This window comes from Dama dama, chromosome 15 (assembly GCF_033118175.1).
Source record: "Dama dama isolate Ldn47 chromosome 15, ASM3311817v1, whole genome shotgun sequence".
In the NCBI taxonomy this organism is placed as follows: domain Eukaryota; kingdom Metazoa; phylum Chordata; class Mammalia; order Artiodactyla; family Cervidae; genus Dama; species Dama dama.
In genome coordinates, this window is record NC_083695.1 from 46,642,373 (window position 1) to 46,656,550 (window position 14,178).

The following is a 14,178-nucleotide window of genomic DNA, read 5'->3' on the forward strand; positions in this document are numbered from 1 at the left end:
GTGATCTACACAGTCAAAGGCTTTGGCATAGTCAATAAAGCAGAAATAGATGTTTTTCTGGGACTGTCTCGCTTTTTCAATGATCCAGCAGATGTTGGCAATTTGATCTTGGTTCCTCCGCCTTTTCTAAATCCATCTTGAACATCTGAAAGTTCATGGTTCACGTACTGTTGAAGCCTGGCTTGGAGAATTTTGAGCATTACTTCGCTAGAGTGTGAGATGAGTGCAATTGTGTGGTAGTTTGAGCATTCTTAGGCATTGCCTTTCTTTGGGCTTCCTTTGTGTCTCAGCTGCTAAATAATCCACCTGCAATGCGGGAGATCTGGGTTCGATCCCTGGGTTGGGAAAATCCCCTGGAGAAGGGAAAGGCTACCAACTCCAGTACTCTGGCCTGGAGAATTCCATGGACTATATAGTCCATGGTGTCACAAAGAGTCAGACATGACTGAGCAACTTTCACTTTCACTTTGGTTCATCCTGGTGGCTCAGATGGTAAAGAGTCTGCCTGCAATACGGGAGATCTGGGTTCGATCCCTGGGTCAGGAAGTTCCTCTGGAGAAGGAAATGGTAACCCACTCCAGTATCCTTGCCTGGAAAATCCCGTGGATGGAGGAGCCTGGCAGACTACATACCAGGGGGTCGCAAAGAGTCAGACATGACTGAGTGACTTTACTTTTACAAGATTAGGTCTTTTAAACTTTTGGTAAAAGCCAGTGCAAGTATCCGCACTTGGCTGAGTAGGTAGCTGATTTTAGATGGGGGGTGGGGGAGGGGGGCAGGGGGGAGGGCAGGGAAGAGGGATGGAGAGGGCAGGCAGACCTTATAGAGGACGTGTCAGATCTCAGCCTTGTTCAACCTGCAGACATCTGTGGATTCTGCTATAGAATCCTAAGGCCCCTCTTCTCAGAGTGTAGAGGGTCTAATTGGATGGGAATTGCCTAAGCACATGGTAAAATGCATATCCCTGGGTTCCATTACTGCTGAATTAAATCAAAGCTTAGGAATGGAGTCCAGAAACTGCGGGCAAGAGACCATAATATCAGTGCATTCCTGGAGGCAGAGGTGTTTGGTCTTAAATATCATATATTGAGGGCATCAGAAATGCAGTCCAGGCTAAGCTTCCCCCAACCTGTTACTCTTGCATGAAGAGGGTGTTGGCACTTACCATTCTTCTGGGTCTCAGCTCTGGATCTCTCTGGAAAGCCACTCAAAGAGGAACACACACTTGACCCTCTCCAGGAGAGCAAGCCAGTAGCAAGTTGAACCAATGTTACTAATATGAGTGTTTTTGAACAGGGGAACCTAGCTTAAGAACCACCCCTATGATTTTTTATAAAGTGTTTCTTTTTTAACTTTTAAACTTAGAGGCACACATCTGAACTACTGTAACTGTTGGGCTACAAGTTATCCCCTGAATTCATTATACTTATTCATGCCTTTTATTTCATGCCTTTTAAGTCCTATCACTGACCTAGAATTTATCATACTCACAGAGCAATCTGGTATAGGATACCCCAGATTGGAAACCCCCATACTTCTCACAGTTCCTCAACGCAAACCACATCTCTCTTTTTGCTGCCTTCCACCTCCTGGAATGCCCATGCTGTGTTCAAAAGCCCTTCTCTTTATATCTCCTTCCTCCTCCTAGATATCCAAGTAGACTCATCACAGAATAACTTTCAGGGATTCCCTGGTGGTCCAGTGGTTAGGACTAGGCAGTTTCATTACCAGAGCCCCAAGTTTGATCCCTGGTCAAGGAACTAAAGTCTTGCAAGCAGCATATTGCAGCCAAGAAAGAAAAAAATCAACTTTCCTTAAGTTAATCTAGAAATGTAATGTTTGCCAGTAGGGTTTTTTGGAAATAAGGAAAACTGATTATAAAGTTTACATTGAAATATGTACAAGCAACAGTAGTCAAAAATAGAACAGAAAGTTGAAATTGATAGAGGAATGTAGGTATGATAGAGGGCTTTTCAAATTAGTAAAAAAAAAAAAGAGCACTTCTTCTAAAAATGTTTTAGAAAGCTAGATTCCTCTCAACTTTATCCCAGAATAAATTCCTGATGGAGCAAATATTTACATATAGTAAATAAAATCACAAACTTGAAATTTTTTATAAACTTGGCATAAAGAAGCCCTTTCTAAGTATGACTCAAAACCCAAAGACATAGACAAACAAATGGATAATTAACTCGATAAGAATAAAAATTTTTTGTATTTTAAAAAATGCAACTAACATCTAAAGTTAAAGTACAGATAGGGAAAAGCATTTTCAATTGATATTGTTAATCTATACACAGCTTCCACAAATCAATAAGAAAAAGATTAACAACCCAACAGAAAAAAAGGCAAAGGACATGAAGAGACAATTCACAAAAAAGGAATTGTAGATGGTCCTAACATCTTTGCATAAGATCAATGCAAATCAAAACTGAGACATTAAATCCAAAATGATATAGCCTTCCAGTTGAAAAGGATGTAGGAAATAGGCATGTATTTTCATGTATGTAGGAAATAGGCATACATCTTCAAGGTTGGTAGCAGTATAAAAAAATTTTTTTTTTTTGGCCATGCTGTGTGGCATGCAAGATCCTTATTTCCTGACCAGAATCAAAACAATGCCCACTGCATTAGAAGCCTGAACTCTTAAACACTGGACAGCTATGGACATCCCACAGCAGTATAAATTGATAAAATGTCTGCAGAGGTATCTGGCAATATTTGTGAAAATTTTAAAGCATCTTTTGATTCAATAGATTCATCTTATCCTAAAGATATACATGTGCACATACAAATTTGTTTGATTTTTAGAAATTTATTTATTTTTAATTGGAGGATAATTGCTTTACAATGTTGTGCTGGTTTCTGCCATATATCAACATGAATCAGCCATAGGTATACATATGTCCCCTCCCTCTTGAAATTCTCCCACCTCCCACCCCATCCCACACCTCTAGGCTGTCACAGAGCACCAGGTTGAGCTTCTTGCATTATACAGCAACTTCCCGTTAGTTACATAAGGTAACATTTATATTTCAATGCTACTCTCTCAATTCGTCCCACCCTGTCCTTGCTGTGGCCATAAGTCTGTTCTTTATGTCTGAGTGTCTATTCCTGCCCTGAAAATAGGTTCATCAGTACCATTTTTGTAGATTCCATATATATGTGCTAATATAAGGTATTTGTTTTCCTCTTTCTGACTTACTTCACTCTGTATAACAGGCTCTCGGTTCATCCACCTCACTAGAACTGACTCAACTGTGTTCCTTTTTATGGCTGAGTAATATTCCATTGTATATATTAATATGTATCACAATTTCTTTATCCATTCATCTGTTGAGGGACATCTAGGTTGCTTCCATGTCCTGGCTATTGTAAATAGTGCTGCAACGAACATTGGTGTACATGTATCTTTTTCAATTATACATATACAAATTTTTACATGTACAAAAAAATCCTTTCAGCATGACTTATAATAAGAAAAGATTGCAGCTGCCCCATATCCACTAACAAGGGATCGGTTAAATAAACCACAGTTCATTCAAGCAATAGAAGCCTGTTCATCCTGCAAAAAAGACCAAGAGAGATCTTTGGAGCACTGTTATGGAACAATCTCCAAGGTATATTATTTAAGGCAAAAATCACATGAAAAACATGGCTCATAAGAGTGTTTATACTGTTATAATTTGTGAAAAAAGGAGAAAGAACATATGTAGATACACTGAATCTGCAAGAAATACTAAAAAATAGACTTGGGGTTGCCGAGGGAGAGCAGTGAGAGGAAGACTGCCTCACCAGGCATGCTTTTTACTTTTTATTTTTGTATTTAAATTTGTATGTAATAACATTAAATTAAAATAACATAAATAACATTTTTTTTAAATAACACTTCTGGGTTTAGATTGACAGAGAAACCAGATCCCAACAGAGCAGCGGTTTGTTAACAACACAACAAAGAAGAATCAGCTAAAAGATTCTCTGAACTAAAGAGAGAATTCAGTATATGGAGGCAAATCCAAAAATCAATCACCTCAAGAAATGATGCTGGGACACTTGGACAACACATGCAAAATGAAGTTTGATCCTGATATCACACTGTATAAAAAAATAACTCAAAATGGATGAAAGACTCATATGTAAGAGCCAAAACTATAAAACCCTCAGGAGAAAACACAAGGGTAAATTCTCATGGCCCTTGGATAAGGCAATAGTTTCTTAGATATGACACCAAAAGCACAAGCAGTGGGAAAAAAAAAAGAAATTACACTTTATCAAAACTTGAAACTTTTGTCTTTCAAAGGATGGCATCAAGAAAGTTGATGGCATCAAGAAAGAAAAGATATCCTACAGAAATAGGAGAAAAAAAATTTAATGATACATCTGTTAAAAGTCTTGTATCTAGAATACATACAGAATTCTCATAATTCAACAATAAAAAACCAAACAACCCAATTTTAAAATGGAGAAAGGATCTGCATAGACATTTCTTCAAAGAAGATAAACAAATGGCTGACATAAGCATATGAAAAGAAGCTCAGCATCATTAGCCATCATGGGAAATGGAAAACCAAAACTACAATGAAATGTTATTTATATACATCAGATGGCTATTATCAAAACATCAACACGTGGTGAGGACATAAAGAAGACAGAACCCTTGTACCCTGTTGGTGGGAAGTAAAGTCGTGCAGCTACATTGGAAACATAGCCTGATAGTTCCTTAAAAAGTAAAGCATAGAGTTACTCAGCAATTCCTCTCCCAAGAGAAATGAAAACATGTTGACAAAAAATTGCCTATGGTTATTCATAGCATTTATTCATAATAGCCAAAGGTTGGAAACAATCCAAATGTCCATCAACTGATAAGTGGATAAACAAACTGTGGTATATCCATACAATGGAATATTATTTGGTCTTAAGAAGGAACAAAATCCTGGTACATGCTACAACATGGAAGGACCTTGAAAATATTTATGTTAAGTGAAGTAAGCCAGTTATAGAATACCACATAATATATGATTTGATTTGTATGAAGTATCCAAATAGGCAAATAGTGATAGAAAGCAGATTAGTAGCTGCATCAGACCCAGGAAGGACGAGGGTGTAGAGAATTGAGGAGGTGATAAACTATGAGGTTTCTTTTTGACATGATGAAAATACCCTATAATTGATCATGGTAATGACTATAGAAGTCCATGAATATACTAAAAACCACTGAATTGTATACATTAAAATGAGTGAATTGTATGACATGTGATTATACATCTATTGCAGTTTATAAAACCGTTACAAAAAAAAGGCAGTTACCTCCTCACTCCAAACTATTTGAACAACTTTAAAAAGAAGATACTATCTCTACCTATCTATAGGTGCTGCTTTTGTAAAGATGTCTGTATCACATACATGTGACCAATTGCATGATGTGTGTATAATGCATGTACACAGATTTGCACAAGTAAATATATGCCAGGAATCTTGCCCAGGGTCATTTGCAATCAAGGCAAATAGATAGGAGGGAAATTTTTATTTTTACTTTATATACTTCTATGTTGTTTGATTTTTTAAAAAATCAGTACTTTCTATTTTATTAGTATACAATGAAAAATAGGAACAGGCAAAATTTGAGCTTCTTTACTGACATCTATCAATTATTGACCCTTTGCCAAGTGCCATATACTGTTCTAACCTCCTGTTGTACCTGATCTCATCTCACCCTTAAAAGACCCTTATACAGCCCTACATAGAATTTTCTCTTACTGGGTAGGAAGACTGAGTCTCAGAGGAGGTAAGGGACTCAGCCAGGCTCTTCACACAGGTGAGAGGTGGCTACGTCTGGAAGCTGAGCCCCTGTCCTCAGCCTAAGCATTCCAGCTTCACCCCCTCCCATTGCTGGAATGGGACTCAAGCTGCTTTTGTAATTTTCCCAAAACCGACCTCCTAAGAGTCTACTTCAACAATAATAGAGGACAACAATAATCCTGTTAAAGTGTGCATATAAAATAAATCAGGCTTGGGCAACAAATTTCAAAGTTCACCAAAATCAAGTAACAGTCTAAATAACTTTAAAGAAGGCTCATAGCTGGTGATCAGGCTCCAAGGCTTGACAGATTCTTGTCTTTAAAATGTTCCAGTCAGTTAAATATTCATTAGGAATTCAGCACCACTGGGGAAATGGGTTAAATTAGTTAAATGTACTAAAGACCACGATTCACAGTGAAAAAATATCCAGGGCTACCTGTTGATTACTGTACTGTCTGAAGTGAGCAGGGAGGTGGCACTAATGCCAGGCACCTAATGGCATTTCAATAGCGTGTGCCTTCCTGGAAACTGTCTTCAGAGAGACGTCTATTTCCTCTGGTTTAAAAAATGCTCCCAAAACATCCAATAGTGTCTCAGTGGTTCTCTGTAGAAATACAAAATAAAACTAGTCTGGTGTTTTTAACTATGTTATATAAAACATTTCTCAATCTGCTACAAGCATTAGCACTTTATAAGAAAGATCTCAGTATTACTTATTTGTTTGTTTGTGTATAACTGTGAAGGGATTTAGAAGTGTTTCTAAATGTATTTCTATACCAGTACCCACATATTTCAATGGACATGAACTTGGGCAAACTCCAGGAGTTTGGTGAAGGACAGGCAAGCCTGGCGTGCTGCAGTCCATGGGGTCGCAAAGGTCAGACACGACTTGACAACTGAATGAGAACATTCCTCATATTGGCTCACCCCATGATTCTAGCTGGACCATAAAGAAGGCTAAGCACCAAAGAATTGATGCTTTCCAACTGTGATGCTGGGGAAGACTCTTGAGAGTCCCTTGGACAGCAAGGAGTTCAAAACAGTCAATCCTAAAGGAAGTCAACCCTAAACATTCATTGGAAGGACTGATGCTGAAGTTGAAGTTCTAATACGCTGACCAACTGATGAAAAGAGCTGACTCATTTCATTGGAAAAGACCCTGATGCTGGGAAAGATTGAGGGCAGGAGAAGGGAGCAGAGGGGATGAGATGGTTAGATAGCATCACAGACTCAACGGACATGAATTTGCCCAAACTCCAGGGGATAGTGAAGGACAGGGGAGCCTGGTATGCTGCAGTCCATGGGGTTGCAAAGAGTCAGACACAACTTAGTGACTGAAAACAGTAGCAAAATTATTCTGTCCATGTCCTTTCTCCCTTCACTCTCTAAGGTCACATTCACAGTTGCTGCTATAACTTTCCAACATCTTTCCCAGTCCTTTCTTTGCTAAGTGCTAGATGTCAAATCCCAGTGGTCTAATCAGGAAATTTTCATCTTCAAATGTCTTAAGCCAAGTACAATTGGCTTAAGAAAATAGGAAGTGTGCTCACTTCGGCAGCACATATACTAAAATTGGAATGATACAGAGAAGATTAGCATGGCCCCTGCGCAAGGATGACACGCAAATTCGTGAAGCGTTCCATATTTAAAAAAAAAAAAAGAAAGAAAAAAAAGAAAATAGGAAGTATATTGGTTCATCTAACTGAAAACTACATGTACAGCTTCAAGCTTGGCTGGATACAAGTGCTCAATCAGTGACAGAAGGCCCTGTCTGCATCTCTTGTAATTGGTTTCTTCTATGGCTTCATTCTCATTTAAGCTGACCCAAAGTAGTGACAGGATGACCAGCTGCTTCAGGCTGAGCTTTCAGTAGCATAACAGCCCTAGTAGAAGAAAATTTTACCTTCCCAAATATTCCAGTGAAAGCCTGAGGGCCTGACTCTCATTGGCTCAGGTTGGGTCATGTGTCCATTTCTGAATTAATCACAGTGACTTGGGTTGACTAGGCCTGGAAGACATGCACATTTCTGAAATCGAGAAGAGGGGGACCCAAGCCTATTGAAACCCAAGGGACTGTGTGTGGGAAAGAGGTTAGTTTCTCAAAAGGAAAAGCGAGGACCTGTTTCCAGAATACATAGAGGCTGAGTAGCAAAAAGCAAACAAACCAAAACCCCATCCAGTTGTCCCACATCTCGTGAACATCTCCAACAACTCACAGACCACCTGTGGTAAACCCAACACATCTGCTCCCTGCCTCTGTTTCTCCAGCTGGATTCCCCACCTTAATTAAAGCTATGATCAACAACCTACTTACTCAGTTTGGAAACTTGGGGACAGCCAATTACTCTTTCACCATCTTCTCTGTTTCTACTTCTGAAACACTGCCCTTTTGTCAATGGTGCTTTTGTCCTAGTTTGGAATTTCAACATCTCTTGCCTAGACTATTTCACTAGATTCTTGTGTAATTCTATCTCCATTATCCCCTCCTGAAAACCGCTTTCTACACTGCTGCCGAAATAACCTTTCTGTAGTATAAATCAGAATTTGTTTCTTCCCTGTGCATTTTTTGGCATGTTTGGGCTGCCCAGCATCATGCTGTCTAGGAGATCCCCACCTTTGGGCCCTGGTGGAAGCCGAGAATTGATGGGCAGGGAACCCCCACCTGGGCAATTGGATGCCTTACTCAGCCCTTGACTCTAGACCTCTTGGCATCAGGATAAAGAGAGAATAGATACCGTGTTCTGTGGCCCCAGCTGTGGCAGCTACATCCAGTTTCCATTGGCAGCAGGGCAGTCATGCCAACCACAGGATCCATCAATCAGTGAGGCTAGTGGTACAGGCCACCATTTCAGTAGCCACGGTCACAGAATCCTTCCAGGTCTGTTTTTTTGTATGACTTGAGCTCTTCCTCTGGCTTGGAGTCTTGTCCCTTTTTTTTTTAAGCCAGCTTTCTCAGCCTTTCTTTCTGGCAATTCTGTGAGCTCCCTGTCTTCCCCGCCCACATGTCCTTTTGAATCTGTCTCAGCCAGAGTCAGTTCTGTGGCTCACAGCTGGGAACCAGGACTGAGACTCCCCTGCATGGCTTTAAGACACAGCCTGAACTCTTCAGCGGGGCATCAGAGTCCTTCATGATGTGGGCCTCACCCCCGTCTCCACTTGGCTGCTGTCCACTCCCAGCACTCAGTGACCAGACCAGGCCCTCCAGGTCCATAGGCCGTTGCCCTCCTGTGTGCCCTACTTCGTCTGGTAAATGCTGCCGACTCAAACAGCTCCTCTTCCATCATCTTTCCACACCGCATATCCCCAGCAGCCTGGTGGGCTCCGTCCTGCAGTCTCCCGCAGCCTTCCTCCTCCACAGCCTCTGAACGAATGCCCAGCATCTTCTATCTGTGTGCGTCTGACTCCTGAGAGGGTCATGTATGTGTGAGCGCTCAGTCACTTCAGTCATGTCTGACTCTTTGCAACTCCACGGACTGTAGCCTGCCAGGATCCTCTGTCTATGGGATTCTCCAGGCAAGAAAAATGGAGTGGGTTGCCGCTTCCTACTCCAGGGGATCTTCCAGACCCAGAGATCAAACCCGCATCTCTTATGTCTCCTGCACTGACAGATGGGTTCTTTACTACTAGCACCAAGAGGGTCACAGAGCTCCTCAAAGCGGCAGCCGTGTCATCTTTCACTTCTCTGTGCCTTCTGCCCCAGAGCCTGGCACAGTGGGTGTCACCCAGGAAGCCAGCTCCTGAGAACACACTGGTTGACAACAGACGGCTCAGCTATCAGCGGTCAACCCTTGCTGAAGGGGCAGTGTGGCATTCTCACTTAATAAAGCATGTTGGAAAAATGCTTAAATGCCTCGGAGAAATGTGCTTAGTACAAACTGCTGCTGACAATTTCTTAGCATCTCCCTTTGGGGAATCACTTGACCTGATGGAGAAAAGTATCCCCCTGGGTTCTCGGTAGCTGGAAAACCTCTGGGTCCATGGAGAAGAGGAGACCTGGCTCTCCCCTTTGGCCACTGTGGTGGGCGGTGGCTGTTCACTTCTGCTGCCTCCCCTCCACCTTCTTCCAGGAACAGTCCTGTTGTTAGGGCTTCACCTCTCCCCTACTCTTGGTTTGACTGGGATCCCCAGCTCTGCTCTGCTGCAGCACAAACTCCTATCGGCTAATCAGAGCACGACACCCTCAGGTGAGTGATGGGCTTTTCTTAGGCCAGTGTGAGTTAGGTTTCCTATCACCTGGAACCAAAATGTCCGCTACCAAACACAACAAGGTGCTAGGCAAGATTAAACTAGCTGTGACTCAGAGCAGCTAGAGGGCCTGTAGGAACTGGGGCAGCTCCCTGAAACTCCAGGCACCCCCGCCCCAGTCTGAGACCTGCATCAACTCCCTACCCCCGCAGGAGCTGACTGCTGACACTCAGCTCACCTTCCTCTTGTGTGTGTGTTAGTTATTCAGTCATGGTTGACTCTTTGCAACCCCATGGACAGTAGTCCACCAGGCTCTTCTGTCCATTGAATTCTCCATCTTCCTCTTAGCCACCCCCAAATAAACCAGGTGCCTAGAGGTAGCTTTGCACAAAGTCAAATTTATGGAAGTTTCCTTAGGGAGAGAGGAAAGGGCTTCTGTCTCTCCCAGCAAGGGTTTTCGGGTTTTCAGTCTTCTTCATGCTTGTCTACACAGCCCTCAACAACAACCCCCCTCCTCCCACCACCTCTCTGCCCTCTCAGGGTCTCTGCCTCCACCCTTCTGGCAGAAGCACTTTCCTGTTTTACCCTCAGACAGCAAACTCCTCCTCCTTGTCTCAATTCCAGGCCAAAAATGGGCTGCAGGCTGCTGGGCTTCCCTGGGTTAGCTGTTCTCGGCTAGGAAACTCTGCCTAGCTCTTCATGTATGTTAATGAGTTCTCAACAACCTGACAGAGACCAAGCCTGCTGGCTGGAGCCTTAAAAACACTGTTGACCTCAAACTCGGTGCTCTGTGACAACCTGGAGGGATGGGGCGGGGAGGGAGGCAGGAGAGGGGTTCAGGATGGAGGGGACACACGTTTGCCTATGGTCGATTTACACTGATATATGGCAAAAACCATCACAATAATGTAAAGTGATTATCTTCCAATTAAAATAAATTTAAAAATAAAAATATACAGATTCTGGAGAGGTTAAGTTAAACATCTTAAACTAAGTCACTGGAAAAAGCAGAACACTGATGTAGAGAGTAAAGCAACTTGCCTGTGGCCACAAGGCTGCTGGGCAGTCAGGACTCAAGCCCAGTCTGCCTTCGTGACCCAGAAGAAGCTCAGAGAACAGTATAGCCGAGCCGTGTGCTGGTGGGGATGTGTGCAGCCGAGGTGACTGGGAACACCAGGACTCACTTCATCAGACGCGGAAAAGCTGTCAGAACACATTAGGGCTTTCAGCAAAGAAACAGGAATATGTGTTGTGGAGTTTTGCCTGAGAAAAAGGATTGTAACGGTGGTATGTTTGGGGAAATCACTCCATCTTCCACTTGTTCAGTTTGTCACAGTAATTTTTGCTGTTTCCCAGGCAGCTTGATTTGCTAGTAAAGTGAGGGATGCCCACCCTGGTGTCCAGAGATGCAGCTTGGAATGCACCCTTGGTGGTCAAAGCACATTCTTACAGACTGTAAGATCTCAACAAAAAAATGTCCCCCAATACCTTTATTGAACACAATGAACCTGGGCACATGTATGCTTGAGAAAATGCTTTGAAGGTTGGCCAGATAGAAATGTGTGTGTCACTTAATGGAATGGGGACACAGGAAAAAAAAAAAAAGATGGCTGCTTTCTTTGTCACCAACACAATAAGCATGGTTCAGAGTGGAAATTCAGAGCAGGGTATGGACACTAACTCCCTCCTTAGGATTTGTGTGGCTGAGAAATTACTCAATCCCACAGTTCTCAGTTTTTTCATCTACAAAATGGGGGTGGTAATAACAGCTTCCTCATGTTGCTATTATGAGGATCAAAATGAAAACAAATAAGGAGCAGAGCCCAGATCCTGGCACACCATGAATCTGTCTAGAAATGTTCTGGATTATTATGCTTTATTATTATCTGGAGTGTCTCATTGTTACTCAAAGGACATACGTTACTTTTCCCATCAGGAAAAAGATGAAGTTTGATTTTTAAGTTCCTCTGCAGAAAAGCAGAGCATCTGTTTCTTTGGCCTTTCTTTTGGGTCCAACAGTTCTGAGAAGGAAATGAGTGTTTTTCACTTTGCACTTCAGCTGGAAAAGAGAGGTGATAAACAGCATGGGAGACAGATAATTTGTAATACAACTCAACTCTGTCCTCCAGTTCTTGAGAATTCTATCTTAGCATGAATGTTTCCTTGGGTATTCAAAGAAACAATAATTCACATCCCCTCCTATTACTTCCCACATATGAAGAAAACCCAACGAGCTCCAACTAGACCCACTCTGACCAACCTGGTCAGACACCGACCACCCAGCGTGGGTGGGTCACAGTGTCGGGTGCTTGCCTGTACTGCCTCACTGAATTCTCAATCAACCTCAGGAAGAAGCCCGAGTTCAGACAGCAGTGTGGCTCAGTGGCACAGGACAAGGACACTAGACCCCAACCAACTGGATGTGAACTCCAACCATGTGACCCAAGGAGAGTTACTCAACCTCTCTGATCCTCAACATCCTAACAGGTAGCATTAAAGTAATATACATCTCAAGGGGCACAGTGAGAATTTAGAGGTGATATGAGGTGGACGAGATTGAGAACAGGGACTGGCACAGAGAAAGTACTTGATAAATATTAACTGTTATTGTTCTCACACCTACGTCATGGCAGAGAGAGTAGATGCACGTCTATCGTTTGTTCAGTTCAACATCCATATTCCCCCCTTCTAGAAACCACACCCCAATTTTATTTTCCAGTTCCTCTTCCATTTATTGAGCAGAGTCTTAGACAGGTTGTCAATCAAATTACTCCAAGAAAGATATAGATGACCCAAGAAATGCCAATCAGATATTCTTTCCTGGAATTGAACTCTGAAGGGTATTGACAAAATTGACATGGCTTACAATGAAAGAAATCACTCAGCCCATCTATTGATGTTTTTGTGTTGGCAATACTTGGTATTTTCTAAACATCTGATTATTTCTTTAATAGTCTGTTATAGCTTCATAGGAGCAAGATCATCCTTGCTCTCTGAAGTTATTACAGTTCATATAAAGCCTTTGTTCTATGAGCTCCATTTTACTTCCTAGCATTAGTTATTATCTTTGTGAAGTCTGGAGCCTCGTTTCATGTGTTTGGTTTTCTTCAGTTTAGCAACCTCAGCCATCGGTCCCCACCAGCCTGTGTGCAGCCTCCCTATACGAGGGTGAGGAGGGGTAGTTTGTACCAGCCAGGACATGCCAACAATCCAGCTCCAGAGCATGAGGGCTCCTGTCCCAGGACAGGTGCCTCACAGGATACATCCCACCCACTGACACAGCCCAACTGCAGGGAAAGACCCCAGGCCACTAGATCTCTACAGGGCCAGGAATAAGAGGCTATTTTCCAAGGGAAGCAGTGTAGCCTTACAGAGGCCAAGTAGACTCGGCAAATAACCTTCAACTTCAAGGTTCATGAATATCCCTCATCTGTAAAATGGGCACATTCCCAGCAGGCGAAGCCATGGTAAAGGTTAAAGAATATCTAGTAAATATGTAGAATCCCCAGCAAAGGGCCCGGGACACACATACTATCAATGGCAGCTCTAATTATTTTTATTTTGTGTCACTTAGAATGCTCCTGCAGTGTGAGTCAGTGTGTATGTACTCCAAGAGGCTGTATTCAAGCAGAGGGAATTTTAACACTCCGTCCTCCAACTTCAGACTGCCCTTTCTCTTTAGGTTTCTCCACCCCAACCCCATGATCAGTATTTCTGGGTCTGCTCCATAAGAGGATCAGCTCTTCCAGCTTTCCTGTAGGACGTTTCCTTTAAACACCATTTCCTCCAGGGAGCCTTCCCTGACTCCCACAATCCTCTGCACTTACCTCCAACATAACCCATAACTCAGGGAATTACAGTTGTCCACCAGTATATGTGGGGGATTGGTTCCAGGACCTCCCTGAAGGTATCAAACTTCACACATGCTCAAGTCCTTCATATGAAATGGTGTAGTATTTGCATGTAACTTACACACATCCTCCCATATACTTTTTTTTTCATTTATTTTTATTAGTTGGATGCTAGTTACTTTACAATATTGTTCCCATATACTTTAAATCATCTCTAGATTACCTGCAATACCTAATAAGGTGTAAATGCCAAGAAGTCATTGTAAATACAATGTAAATGCACTGTGACATAGTAGCTGGCGCATGACAAATTCCAGTTTTGCTTTTTGGACTTTGTGGAATT

The 14,178-nt window shown here is 42.3% G+C and overlaps 1 non-coding gene across 1 annotated transcript; it reads left to right on the forward strand.

The window, feature by feature from the left end:
- The first annotated feature begins 7,341 nt into the window (after positions 1–7,341).
- LOC133070835 (U6 spliceosomal RNA) lies at positions 7,342–7,448 on the forward strand. Its single transcript, XR_009696239.1, has one exon. It is a non-coding gene; the product is annotated as a U6 spliceosomal RNA (small nuclear RNA).
- The last annotated feature ends 6,730 nt before the right edge of the window (positions 7,449–14,178 follow it).